Genomic DNA, 15,399 nt, shown 5'->3' on the forward strand with positions numbered 1-15,399 from the left:
AAATGTTATTTCCATTTACAATGTAAACTAATATCTCAACCTTGTGTAGTGTTTGCTGTTAAAGTAAGGACTTTGATTAGAAAAGAATGGAATCCTAAAACTTCAGATGCTGACATATGGTATGACAATGATGGCAACGGGGAGATGGAATCCCTGGAATCTGCTGAGCCTTTGCTAAACAGACCTGTAACGAGTTTCCCAACCAGCAGCCTGAGAAAACAACTCCCTGGCCTCCAGTCTGCCCAGAAGAGTCTGAAATTTATCCTTCATTTAAGATATCAACTCTTCAGTGCCCACTAAACCTATAACCACCTTCCCTGGGGAAAAAATCCTCACAACTATTTGTAAGGACTAATCCTGTTTCACCAGATGAAACTGCAATGGAATGCCCTAAGGTATTGGTTTGAAAGACACTCCTACTTCTTTTCATGACCCACCCCCACCACCCATCTTTTCTTCAAGACCAATATCTCGACTAAAGTCTTAACAGGCCCAAAAAGTGTGACTCATGAGGAGGTATGCTAAAAGACCTGCCAGAGTTTTCAAATGGGAATGGAAATTAAGGGTGTGGGATTAATGGAGGAAGGAATATAAAGATGATACAGCTTTCACAATGTGACTCTGTGAATGTGAAAACCTTGTGTCTGATGCTCCTTTTATCTACCATATCAACAGACGAGTAGAACATATGGAATAAAAATAAATAATAGGGGGAACAAATGTTAAAATAAATTTAGTTTGAAATGCTACTGATAAATGAAAGTGAGGGGTAAGGGGTATGGTGTGTGTGTATAATCTTTTTTTTTCTGTTATCGTTTTATTTCTTTTTCTGTTGTCTTTTTATTTCTTTTTCTAAATCGATGCAAATGTTCTAAGAAATGATGAATATGCAACTATGTGATGATATTAAGAATTACTGATTACATATGTAGAATGTTAATGTTTTTGTTTGTTGTTAATTTTTTAAAATTAATAAATAAAAATAAATTTTAAAAAAGATGGATTGAGCTGAATATATTGATATGGACCCACAAAGCAGAGATTCTGCATATAATGTTTTAGCTCGAGGGGTTAGAAAAGGTTTAGCAGTTTGTTTGGATGGTTGGCTGAAACATGCATCAGAAGGTGGCCGACATTACCTGAGGTTGAAATGACAGAACTGCCCTGGTATAACGTAGGTGAGGGGATCCAGAGGCTTAGAGAGACTGGAATGTTAGAGTGGATTTATCATGGAAAGCCTGCTCATACACCTCAGGAATGTCCAGAGGACACATCTTTCACCAGAACTAGAGAAATAAATATGTGAGACTAGCTCATCACCCCTGAAGAGGTCCATAGTCGCCCTTCTTGTAGGTCAGATATTACTGTAGGAACTGCTGCCACTGAGCTGGAATCCTTAAACACAGTGGGGATGACAGGATCCTGAGTTTACAGAAGCCAGGTGGTGACACTTATTCACCACAGACAAGGTGGATGTAGCTTCATAATGGACAACAGACTCAAAGCAGTAACCAGAATAATCTGATTCACAGAGACTTGTGGCATTGGCTAGTAGATCATGGGGTACCTAGCAGTAAAACAGAGGGGCAGTCTACTCAATCCCTGTTTGAGCTGCATAAGTATAAGCAGAAAAATTCTAGGTCAAGAAAGAAGAAATCTAACTGGAATGACAAAAACAGAGAGTCATGGCCCCTTAATCAATTCCCAGACTTGAGACAGTTTATAGAGTCCCTTGAATGAGGGGAAGGCCAGGCGCCTTTGGGGAAGGGCCCTTTTATCCTGTCCCAAATTTGCACTGTCACCCTTCCTCCCAGCCTTCCCAATGGAGACCTATGACCTTTTACCAGGGAGATGTGCATTGCGGAACAGGAAACAATCAGACATTTCCAGGATTATTAGACAACCGCTCAGAAGTGACACTAATTCCAGCAGACTCAAAATGTCACTCTGGTCCACCCGTCAGAGTAGAGGCTTATAGAGGTCAGGAGATAGATGGAATTTTAGCTCAGATCCATCTTGCAGTGGTTCCAGTGGGCCTCTGGACCCATTTTGTGGTCTTTTCCCCAGTTCTAAAATGCATAATTGGAATTGACATACTCAGCAGCTGGCAGAATTCCCACATTGGTTCTTTGTCTTATGGAGTGAAGGCTATTATGGTAGGAAAAGCCAAGTGGAAGCCACTAGAACTTCTTCTACCTAGCAAAATAGTAAATCAGAAGCAATGCCTGGTTTCTGGAGGGATTGCAGAGATTAATGCCAATTTTAAGGATTGAAGGATGCGGGAATAGTAATTACCACCACATCCCCATCCAACTCTCCTACTTGGCCTGTGCAGAAAACAGATGGGTCTTGGAGGATGACAGAGGATTTTCATAAACTTAATCAGGTGGTGACTCCAATTGCAGCTGATGTTCTGGATGTAGTATCATTATTTGAGCAAATCCACACATACCCTCACACCTGGTATACAGCTATTGACCTGGCAAATGTTTTTTTCCTCAATAGCTGTCAGTAAGGACCACCAGAGACAGTTTGCATTCAGCTAGCAAGAACAGCGGTATACCTTCACTGAATTGCCTCAGAGGTATATCAGCTCTCCAGCCCTATGTCATAATCTTCTCCACAGAGACCTTGATCATTTCTCCCTCCCACTAGACATCACACTGCTCCATTTTATTGATGCGGACTCTAAGAAATTCCCAGACTCACATCTGTCTGGATGATGCTTGTGCAATTCCTCAGGATGGGGCAAGAGGTAGGAAAGGAAATTACAAGATGTTCTACTTTCTCCATCCCTCTTTCCTGAGCAGCACCACACAAGGGATCTGTTTGAGGAACAAGCCTGCCTGCCACTGGTGGTGGAAGAGGAGCGGGTCTGAGTCAAGATGCCTCTCCTGTGATATCCAGTAGATAAGACACACCATAGCACCGGTGTCTGATGAGGCACAATAACATATTGATTAGAACTCAGGCTTACAAATCAGATCAGTCTGGATTTAAAGCCAGGCTTGACTTACTATTAGCCTTTAGATCTTGTCCAAGTGATGAAAAATTAGCACTGATTTCCTTATATACCAAATGAAAATACTAATATCAGGGAGATGCTATCAGATGCTGTACTAAACTTGGCAGTTACTTACCCATGGCCAGTGCCTGTTATGTGTTAATTCATGTAGTATATGTTTCTGTTAACTCCTGTAGCTTCTTCAGAGAATCTCAGCATCTCTGTCAGTTATATCAGTGGAGAGATTGAACACTCACAGATGAATTTTGAATTGTTATGAATCTTGAATCAATATTGAATATAAATTCTTGCAGAATTTTATCAAATATGTAGAATAATGAAGCAAGCTACATGTATGGATTGATACGAGTTTGCCGTAAGCCTTGTGGGTCAGCCCAGGAGCTCTCATCTCCTGTAGAGATGACAAGAGCCAACAATGAGCCTGAACTCCACATGAGGCGGAATCCCAGCACAGCTCATGCCTCATCCCACAGAACTCTATGGCAGTCCTGGGAGATTGATGCCTTATCATCCTCTCTGTACAGATATGAAGCTCAGAGGTAAGGAACCCGGGAAACCTGCCCAAGTTCACGGAGTTAGTAAGGAGACACAGCTTGGGAGGCTAGACTTGTGCTCCAAAGCTCTTACTCTTGGAATGATTCTGATTTTTTTTTTTTTTTTTCTATTTTTTTTTTTATTAATTAAAAAAAGAATTAACAAAACAATTAGAAATCATTTCAATGTACATGTACAATCAGTAATTCTTAATAACATCACATAGTTGCATATTCATCATTTCTTAGTACATTTGCATCGATTTAGAAAAAGAAATAAAAAGACAACAGAATAAGAATTAAAACAATAATAGAAAGAAAAAAAAAACAAAAAAAACAAAAACAAAAAACCTATACCTCACATGCAGCTTCATTCAGTGTTTTAACATAATTGCATTACAATTGGGTAGTATTGTGCTGTCCATTTCTGAGTTTTTATATCCAGTCCCGTTGTACAGTCTGTATCCCTTCATCTCCAATTATCCCTTCTCTTTTTTTTTTTTAATTAACAGAAAAAAAGAAATTAACCCAACATTTAGAGATCATACCATTCTACACATGCAATCATTAATTCTTAACATCATCACATAGCTGCATGATCATCATTTGTTAGTACATTTGCATTGGTTTAGAAGAACTAGCAACATAACCGAAAAAGATATAGAATGTTAATATAGAGAAAAAAATAAAAGTAATAATAGTAAAATCAAAACAAAACAACACAAAACAAAACAAAAACCTATAGCTCAGATGCAGCTTCATTCAGTGTTTTAACATGATTACTTTACAATTAGGTATTATTGTGCTGTCCATTTTTGAGTTTTTGTATCTAGTCCTGTTGCACAGTCTGTATCCCTTCAGCTTCAATTACCCATTGTCTTACCCTGTTTCTAACTCCTGCTGAACTCTGTTACCAATGACATATTTCAAGTTTATTCTCGAATGTCCGTTCACATCAGTGGGACCATACAGTATTTGTCCTTTAGTTTTTGGCTGGATTCACTCAGCATAATATTCTCTAGGTCCATCCATGTTATTACATGGTTCATAAGTTTATCTTGTCTTAAAGCTGCATAATATTCCATCGTATGTATATACCACAGTTTGTTTAGCCACTCTTCTGTTGATGGAGATTTTGGCTGTTTCCATCTCTTTGCAATTGTAAATAATGCTGCTATAAACATTGGTGTGCAAATGTCCGTTTGTGTCTTTGCCCTTAAGTCCTTTGAGTAGATACCTAGCAATGGTATTGCTGGGTCGTATGGCAATTCTATATTCAGCTTTTTGAGGAACCGCCAAACTGCCTTCCACAGTGGTTGCACCCTTTGACATTCCCACCAACAGTGGATAAGTGTGCCTCTTTCTCCGCATCCTCTCCAGCACTTGTCATTTTCTGTTTTGTTGATAATGGCCATTCTGGTGGGTGTGAGATGATATCTCATTGTGGTTTTGATTTGCATTTCTCTAATGGCCAGGGACATTGAGCATCTCTTCATGTGCCTCTTGGCCATCCGTATTTCCTCTTCTGAGAGGTGTCTGTTCAAGTCTTTTTCCCATTTTGTAATTGGGTTGGCTGTCTTTTTGTTGTTGAGTTGAACAATCTCTTTATAAATTCTGGATACTAGACCTTTATCTGATATATCATTTCCAAATATTGTCTCCCATTGTGAAGGCTGTCTTTCTACTTTCTTGATGAAGTTCTTTGATGCACAAAAGTGTTTAATTTTGAGGAGTTCCCATTTATTTATTTCCTTCTTCAGTGCTCTTGCTTTAGGTTTAAGGTCCATAAAACCGCCTCCAGTTGTAAGATCCATAAGATATCTCCCTACATTTTCCTCTAACTGTTTTATGGTCTTAGACCTAATGTTTAGATCTTTGATCCATTTTGAGTTAACTTTTGTATAGGGTGTGAGAGATGGGTCTTCTTTCATTCTTTTGCATATGGATATCCAGTTCTCTAGGCACCATTTATTGAAGAGACTGTTCTGTCCCAGGTGAGTTGGCTTGACTGCCTTATCAAAGATCAAATGTCCATAGATGAGAGGGTCTATATCTGAGCACTCTATTCGATTCCATTGGTCGATATATCTATCTTTATGCCAATACCATGCTGTTTTGACCACTGTGGCTTCATAATATGCCTTAAAGTCAGGCAGCGCGAGACCTCCAGCTTCGTTTTTTTTCCTCAAGATGTTTTTAGCAATTCGGGGCACCCTGCCCTTCCAGATAAATTTGCTTATTGGTTTTTCTATTTCTGAAAAATAAGTTGTTGGGATTTTGATTGGTATTGCATTGAATCTGTAAATCAATTTAGGTAGGATTGACATCTTAACTATATTTAGTCTTCCAATCCATGAACACGGTATGCCCTTCCATCTATTTAGGTCTTCTGTGATTTCTTTAAACAGTTTTTTGTAGTTTTCTTTATATAGGTTTTTTGTCTCTTTAGTTAAATTTATTCCTAGGTATTTTATTCTTTTAGTTGCAATTGTAAATGGGATCCGTTTCTTGATTTCCCCCTCAGCTTGTTCATTACTAGTGTATAGAAATGCTACAGATTTTTGAATGTTGATCTTGTAACCTGCTACTTTGCTGTACTCATTTATTAGCTCTAGTAGTTTTGTTGTGGATTTTTCCGGGTTTTCGACGTATAGTATCATATCGTCTGCAAACAGTGATAGTTTTACTTCTTCCTTTCCAATTTTGATGCCTTGTATTTCTTTTTCTTGTCTAATTGCTCTGGCTAGAACCTCCAACACAATGTTGAATAATAGTGGTGATAGTGGACATCCTTGTCTTGTTCCTGATCTTAGGGGGAAAGTTTTCAATTTTTCCCCATTGAGGATGATATTAGCTGTGGGTTTTTCATATATTCCCTCTATCATTTTAAGGAAGTTCCCTTGTATTCCTATCTTTTGAAGTGTTTTCAACAGGAAAGGATGTTGAATCTTGTCGAATGCCTTCTCTGCATCAATTGAGATGATCATGTGATTTTTCTGCTTTGATTTGTTGATATGGTGTATTACATTAATTGATTTTCTTATGTTGAACCATCCTTGCATACCTGGGATGAATCCTACTTGGTCATGATGTATAATTCTTTTAATGTGTTGTTGGATATGATTTGCTAGAATTTTATTGAGGATTTTTGCATCTGTATTCATTAGAGAGATTGGTCTGTAGTTTTCTTTTTTTGTAATATCTTTGCCTGGTTTTGGTATGAGGGTGATGTTGGCTTCATAGAATGAATTAGGTAGTTTTCCCTCCACTTCGATTTTTTTGAAGAGTTTGAAGAGAATTGGTACTAATTCTTTCTGGAACGTTTGGTAGAATTCACATGTGAAGCCATCTGGTCCTGGACTTTTCTTTTTAGGAAGCTTTTGAATGACTAATTCAATTTCTTTACTTGTGATTGGTTTGTTGAGGTCATCTATGTCTTCTTGAGTCAAAGTTGGTTGTTCATGTCTTTCCAGGAACCCGTCCATTTCCTCTAAATTGTTGTATTTATTAGCGTAAAGTTGTTCATAGTATCCTGTTATTACCTCCTTTATTTCTGTGAGGTCAGTAGTTATGTCTCCTCTTCCATTTCTGATCTTATTTATTTGCATCCTCTCTCTTCTTCTTTTTGTCAATCTTACTAAGGGCCCATCAATCTTATTGATTTTCTCATAGAACCAACTTCTGGCCTTATTGATTTTCTCTATTGTTTTCATGTTTTCAATTTCATTTATTTGTGCTCTAATCTTTGTTATTTCTTTCCTTTTGCTTGCTTTGGGGTTAGCTTGCTGTTCTTTCTCCAGTTCTTCCAAATGGATAGTTAATTCCTGAATTTTTGCCTTTTCTTCTTTTCTGATATAGGCATTTAGAGCAATAAATTTCCCTCTTAGCACTGCCTTTGCTGCGTCCCATAAGTTTTGATATGTTGTGTTTTCATTTTCATTCGCCTCGAGGTATTTGCTAATTTCTCTTGCAATTTCTTCTTTGACCCAGTCGTTGTTTAGGAGTGTGTTGTTGAGCCTCCACGTATTTGTGAATTATCTGGCACTCTGCCTATTATTGATTTCCAACATCATTCCTTTATGGTCCGAGAAAGTGTTGTGTATGATTTCAATCTTTTTAAATTTGTTGAGACTTGCTTTGTGACCCAGCATATGGTCTATCTTTGAGAATGATCCATGAGCACTTGAGAAAAAGGTGTATCCTGCTGTTGTGGGATGTAATGTCCTATAAATGTCTATTAAGTCTAGTTCATTTATAGTAATATTCAGATTCTCTATTTCTTTGTTGATCCTCTGTCTAGATGTTCTGTCCCTTGATGAGAGTGGTGAGTTGAAGTCTCCAACTATTATGGTATATGAGTCTATTTCCCTTTTCAGTGTTTGCAGTATATTCCTCACGTATTTTGGGGCATTCTGATTCGGTGCGTAAATATTTATGATTGTTATGTCTTCTTGTTTAATTGTTCCTTTTATTAGTATATAGTGTCCTTCTTTGTCTCTTTTAACTGTTTTACATTTGAAGTCTAATTTGTTGGATATTAGTATAGCCACTCCTGCTCTTTTCTGGTTGTTATTTGCATGAAATATCTTTTCCCAACCTTTCACTTTCAACCTATGTTTATCTTTGGGTCTAAGATGTGTTTCCTGTAGACAGCATATAGAAGGATCCTGTTTTTTAATCCATTCTGCCAATCTATGTCTTTTGATTGGGGAATTCAGTCCATTGACATTTAGTGTTATTACTGTTTGGATAATATTTTCCTCTAACATTTTGCCTTTTGTATTATATATATCATATCTGATTTTCCTTCTTTCTACACTCTTTTCCATATCTCTCTCTTCTGTCTTTTTGTATCTGACTCTAGTGCTCCCTTTAGTATTTCTTGCAGAGCTGGTCTCTTGGTCACAAATTCTTTCAGTGACTTTTTGTCTGAGAATGTTTTAATTTCTCCCTCATTTTTGAAGGATAATTTTGCTGGATATAGGAGTCTTGGTTGGCAGTTTTTCTCTTTTAGTATTTTAAATATATCATCCCACTGTCTTCTAGCTTCCATGGTTTCTGCTGAGAAATCTACACAAAGTCTTATTGGGTTTCCCTTGTATGTAATGGATTGTTTTTCTCTTGCTGCTTTCAAGATCTTCTCTTTCTCTTTGACCTCTGACATTCTAACTAGTAAGTGTCTTGGAGAACGCCTATTTGGGTCTAATCTCTTTGGGGTGCGCTGCACTTCTTGGATCTGTAGTTTTAGGTCTTTCATAAGAGTTGGGAAATTTTCAGTGAAAATTTCTTCCATTAGTTTTTCTCCTCCTTTTCCCTTCTCTTCTCCTTCTGGGACACCCACAACACGTATATTTGTGCGGTTCATATTGTCCTTGAGTTCCCTGATACCCTGTTCAAATTTTTCCATTCTTTTCCCGATAGTTTCTGTTTCTTTTTGGGATTCAGATGTTCCATCCTCCAAATCACTAATTCTATCTTCTGTCTCTTTAAATCTATCATTGTAGCTATCCATTATTTTTTCTATGTTTGCTACTTTATCCTTCACTTCCATAAGTTCTGCGATTTGTTTTTTCAGTTTTTCTATTTCTTCTTTATGTTCAGCCCATGTCCTCTTCATGTCCTCCCTCAATTTATCGATTTCATTTTTGAAGAGGTTTTCCATTTCTGTTCGTATATTCAGGATTAGTTGTCTCAGCTCTTGTGTCTCATTTGAGCTATTGGTTTGTTCCTTTGACTGGGCCATATTCTCAATCTTTTGAGCGTGGACAGTTATCTTCTGCTGCTGGCGTCTGGGCATTTATTCAGATTTCTCTTGGTGTTGGACCCAGCAAGGTTGTAATATTTTTCTGTGAAATCTCTGGGTTCTGTTTTTCTTATCCTGCCCAGTAGGTGGCGCTCGTGGCACACGTTTGTCTGCGGGTCCCACCAGTAAAAGGTGCTGTGGGACCTTAAACTTTGGAAAACTCTCGCCGTCCGGGGGGTTCGCTAGCCGAAACGGCTTGAGCCGGCCCGGGGTCCGAACGCAGGGAGGGTTGCTGGTCGCCGCAGCCAGGGAAAGAGCCCGTCCGAATTTCCTAGTCGGCCCTGGGCAACAAGCGTGGCGGGAGGGCGCCAGCGGCAGCGGCCCGCCCGAGAGAGTGCACGTTCCCCGGGAGTCACGGCTTTGGAAGGGGCCTCCCCCACCCGTCACCGTTCTCCGCGGCCTGGGGGTTTCCGATCCAATTCTCTCAGTTGGTCCGGGGGCTGCGCGTGGTGTGGGCGCCAGCCGTCTTTGTTTCAGGGGACCGCCTCTCCAATTCTCCCAGCCGGCCCGGGAAGGGGGAAGGGAGTAACTCCGGCCGCTTGCCACCCCGCCCGGTAAGGCCCGCGCGCCTCGGCGATCTCACCCGAGCTGCTTCTCTCAGCCAGCCAGCCGTTCCAGGATGGGGTACGCTGTCTTTTTTATCTCTGTTGTGGCTTTGGGCGCTTTCTGTATCGTTTCTACTCCCCTAGTAGGTGTCCTGGAGAAGAAACTAAGATCCGCGCGTCTTACTAAGCCGCCATCTTCCAGGAAGTCTCTGATTCTGATTTTTAATATCGGACATCAGTTTGTCTAGCCTGAGTGTGTCTATCCTCAGGGCTTCAGCAGTAAGACAGCGGTTTCCCCTGACCTAGACATCTTCACAGTTTATCTTGCTCAATCCTTCCCATAGTTCTGTGAGACAGGTATTATCAAGGCTGTTTTATAAGCTCTGATTAGTTCATGCACCCACACTGCCATGGCTAGAGACTTAAAGTCTAAGCCCAGACTTTAAGATCAACTCCAACCCATAGAAAGTTCTCTAGCCCAGCCTAACTGGACCTCCCCTCCCACCCCCTCTGATCCATTGGTCACGGATGGCACGGCCACAGGAGGAACTGGACAGACTGGCTTAGCTGTCATCTTGGTGAAGCTGTTAATTCTAATTCTAATCCTCTGGGAACTGAAAGTTCATAGCACCCTTAACTAGATGAGCTTAAGTAATATTCATTTGAATCTGTCCCAGAAATCCCACCTGAAAATGTACACAAGGACGGACTCTAGGGATAACTGAGCTTGAAACAACATATAAACATGCACAGTAGCAAGTAAGAGATGGTGTTTCCAACACATGTGGGCTCAGGGTAATCCAAGGACCAAAGGAGCTCTAGGGTGAGCACAGGATTTCTTAGAAGTCTTAAAAGAGCTGAAATAAGGAATCTGCTGCTCCACAATAACTGCATTTGCTGCTAGTTCATGATGCTGGAAATCCATCATTTTTCTGCTTCAACTTAGTTTTCTATTTTCAGCGTTTTATATCTCTTTCAATTGATCCCAAGTGGTTCTACAGCACACTCATCTAAATACTAAAGAGCAAAGCACCAAATATGTAGAAAGGAAGCGTCTTCCAAAATGCTAAGAGAGATGTCTTCCAAAATACTAAGATTTCTTCCATCAGTTTCCACCTATGCCCAAAACTTTGGAAATTTCCTGATTAAAAAAATCAATGATCTGACCTGGGATGCTTGAGGTCCACATTCACAGGATGGTTTCACCTTATAAAGGGAAATACATTCTGTCCACGAGCTCAGCTTTACCTAGGAAGTTTCTCCAACAGTCATTTGAGTCAGTAATTGAGGGAAAGAAATACTGAAGATAAAGATGGATGAACGTGCAAAGCAGCAGTTAGTGATGGGTCAGTGATTGCAAACTCATGCAGAGTTTTCTACAGACAAGACGCCTTGTCACAGACTGAGCCTGTTTCTTGTCTAAACGTATTCAGAGACTTAGGCATGATCAGTGATTTCTTTATTGGTATTTTTCTCCCCAGGTGGCAGTAGGGCCTTCAGTTTACAGGTAAGTTGGATTTGAATATGTTTATTTAATAATCATGGCTCTTTATGAACGATGACCAATATACCTAATATACTCAGAAAAGCATATTGAAATATTACGGAGCCAGACCACAGAGTAAATAAGTAAAGCTTTTATTCAATTATTTTATTTATAATAAGGCAATATATTTTCTTTGTAAAAAAATCACAAAATTGATTTTAAAAGTGAACATAAAATTGTTAATAATCCTTTATTCAAATAGGCACTATTAGTTTTAGTGTCTTCTCTAGAGATATTTCTGCTATATTTGTCATTTTAGACAGTTGAGATTATAAGGACCATTTTATATTTGCATTTTCCACTCACTATTATACTGAAACCACCTTTCCACATCAATAACATTTCTTACGAATAACTTTGTTGTCCAGCTGATAGTTCATAACTACACATCATAAATCATTTTACTCTTCACCTATGTGTGGCCATTATGGTTGTTTTTACATTTTCAATATTATGATAAAATATTGTGAAATACAAGCTTACATGCTTAAGTCTTCCCAATATTTCTTTGGTTTTGGAGGTTTCTCTTAGCTTTTATTTTAATTAGAGAAGTTGTAGGCTTATAGAAAAATCATGTAGAAAAGACAAAGTTCCAATTCGACCCCTTCATATTGTTAACATTTTGCATTTTGTGGTACATTTCTTACAAATGATTAAATATTTTTATTATTATTGTACTATTAACCGTATTCCATGATTTATATTAGGGTTCACTGTTTTTGTGACACAAGACTATACTTTCTCATTCATTATTTTTCTATTAACATATAGACAGGGTAAACTCTTTTGTTTTGATAAATACCTATCAGTGGCTGACAAAATTTTACTACATTTGCTAAAATATTCATAATATTATTTAAAATATTGTTTATTTTAATGTCCTTTTGGGATTTGACCTTATCTGCTTTATATTGAGCTTATTTGTATTTGTCACTTTTAGGAGTATCTTTAAATGCCAAAACGCTTTTAATTTTATTATGAAGTATAACCATTTTCTATTGCCCAATATACTGATTTCTGCATGCAAATTTTTCCAAATATATTTGATTGTTTCAAACAGCTTTCGGTGAGTACCTATTTATATTCACTCATGGTTCATTTATTTTTCTCTTAATATTTTATCAAGGAATTATTTCAACCATAAGATTTAGGATATGTGCTTTTCTTATTTTGGATCTTTTAACAATAATCATTTGATTATTATTATATAGCTGTGTGGAGCACTATATTTTTATGTTTAGGATACAAACTTTGACATAAGAAATAATGATACTCTTCACTTCATATCTATGCCCTTTGATATTTTTCCTACATTATATATAAAAATGTTTCAGCTCAATAAGGCTATGGCCATGGGCAACATCATTCAGCCACTTATCAGTGAAAACAAAATATAAATTTAGTCTCTCCATCCTAAAGAACATGCTCTGTCAATAAATTAGGGTGCTTTTGTGTCCTCATATGAAAATATCTATTTAGTGAAGAGGTCCAGAGAATGTTTCACAATCTTTCTTAAAAGGAGTGCTGAACTGCAAAAGACCCCTGAAATTTATTAGGGCAGACGTTCTCCAAGCAATAAATTCTAAAGTTACAAATAAATGTGGAGACTATTCACTGCATCAAGCTATATGTTTTATCTTCCTAAGGATATCATTCTCACAGAGGTGTTTGATAAGGGATCTATGATATTCTTATGCAATTTTGCTTCAGTGAAGCAAGAGCTCAGAAATCTAACTGCCATAGTGTGTCTTTCTTCAGCCTCAAGTGTTCTCCCAGTTTAGTCGAGCCTGAAATGTGACTACACGACCCCTATTTTACAGAGAGCTCACCGATGTTTGACAGTCATCCTGAAACAAGTTAAGCACACAAAGGATGAGACACTCAGCAGTTTAGCTTCATTGGCCTAAATGACTAGGAAAGAGACGCAGGGAGGTAACTCTCAGGAATTCAAGCTTCTGCTCATCCTTAAAGGTCCTCCCAGGTTTACTGTGGCAGGAATTGGGAGAGATCCAGCTATGTTGAGGCAAGAAATGGTCTGGCATGAAAACAGTCATAAAGTGTTGCATGTGTGCGTGTGTGTAGAAAAAGGTTATGTAGTCAACATTGTATATGATTAACAACACAACAGCTTTTTATGTCTAGGGTTTATCTGTTGGGGTTCCATTAATCTTAAAAGAAACAAATTATCTAATAGATATGCTATTTTCTTGATCAAAATTGATCTACCACTACTGCAGTCTCTGTGCTATTTGCAGATAAATCCATCATCCAAATGCAAAACGATCATGGAACAAGTGAACAATGTGACAGAATTCATCCTGCTTGGCCTGACACAGAACCCAGATGTGCAGAAACTACTCTTTGTCATGTTCACACTCATCTACTCTTTCACCCTGGTGGGAAACCTACTCATCTTAGTCACAATCGCCACCAGCCTGGCCCTGGGCTCCGCTATGTATTTTTTTCTGTCTTTCTTGTCCTTTCAAGATGGCTCCTTCTCCTCTCCACAGCCCCCCAAATGATATTTGACTTACTCGCTGAGAAGAAAACCATCTCCTTTGTTGGGTGCATGACTCAGGTCTTCACAATGCATTTCCTTGGAGGAGTTGAGGTCATCCTGCTCACAGTGATGGCCTATGACCGCTACATGGCCATCTGCAGGCCCCTGCACTACACGACCATGATGAGCCGGCCGGTGTGTGGTCTCCTGGTGGCCGTGTCCTGGGCTGGAGGATTTCTTCATGGTCTGATTCAAATCCTTTTTATGCTGTGGCTGCCCTTCTGTGGCCCCAATGTCATTGACCACTTCATGTGTGATCTCTACCCTGTGCTGAAGCTCTCCTGCACTGACACACACATTTTTGGACCTTTTGTTGCTGCCAACAGTGGGTTCCTGTGCATGCTCAGCTTTTCCATTCTTATCACCTCCTACGTCCTCTTCCTTTGCTCCCTGAGGTCTCACAGTTCTGAAGGACGGCAGAAGGGTCTCTCTACCTGTGCCTCAGACGTTACTGTGGTCGTCTTATTCTTTGTGCCCTGCATATTTGTATACCTTCGTCCCACAACCACTTTTCCCAATGATAAAGTGGTGGCTCTATTTTATACTATGATAACACCCTTGTTAAACCCTTTAATCTACACTCTGAGAAATGCAGAGGTGAAAAATGCAATGAGGAAGCTCTGGAGCCAAAGAGTTCTCGTGGGTAACAAATCATGAAAATAAAGAAGATAAACTGCATATTTTTAGATCAAATCGGGGTAACTCAGAAGATAGTGGTTGTATTAGTTAGGGTTCTCTAGAGAAACAGAATCAACAGGGAACACTTGCAAATATAAAATTTATGAAAGTGTCTCACGTGACCGTAGGAATGCAGAGTCCAAAATCCACAGGGCAGGCTGCGAAGCCGACGACTCCAATGGATGGCCTGGATGAACTCCACAGGAGAGGCTCACCAGCCAAAGCAGGAATGCAACCTGTCTCCTCTGAGTCCTCCTTAAAAGGCTTCCCAGGATTGGATTTAGCATCACTAATTGCAGAAGACACTCCCCTTTGGCTGATTACAAATGGAATCAGCTGTGGATGTAGCTGACGTGATCATGACCTAATCCTATGAAATGTCCTCATTGCAGCAGACAGGCCAGCACTTGCCCAATCAGATGAACAGGTACCACAACTTGGCCAAGTTGACACCTGTCCCTAACCATGACAGTGGTCTTGCAGTTAAAATATGTAATAATGTGCTTATTTATCTCCCTGTTATGGGGAATCTTGAATGGTCCCCCTTTCATAAAATATCAACCTTTATTAAAGGTTGAATAAAGTCCCTTCCAATGAGAAACTTCTGTGCATGTACAAATTATTGATCAATGCGACATTGTTAACTGATATAAAATCTTCACAGTTTGGAAAATCCATTTCATTATATCTTCCATACAAAAATTTTCTG

The 15,399-nt window shown here is 39.0% G+C and overlaps 1 pseudogene; it reads left to right on the top strand.

Moving 5' to 3' along the window:
- The first annotated feature begins 13,690 nt into the window (after positions 1–13,690).
- LOC143643799 (olfactory receptor 4C5-like) lies at positions 13,691–14,669 on the top strand (annotated as a pseudogene).
- The last annotated feature ends 730 nt before the right edge of the window (positions 14,670–15,399 follow it).

This window comes from Tamandua tetradactyla, chromosome 8 (genome assembly GCF_023851605.1).
Source record: "Tamandua tetradactyla isolate mTamTet1 chromosome 8, mTamTet1.pri, whole genome shotgun sequence".
NCBI lineage: Eukaryota > Metazoa > Chordata > Mammalia > Pilosa > Myrmecophagidae > Tamandua > Tamandua tetradactyla.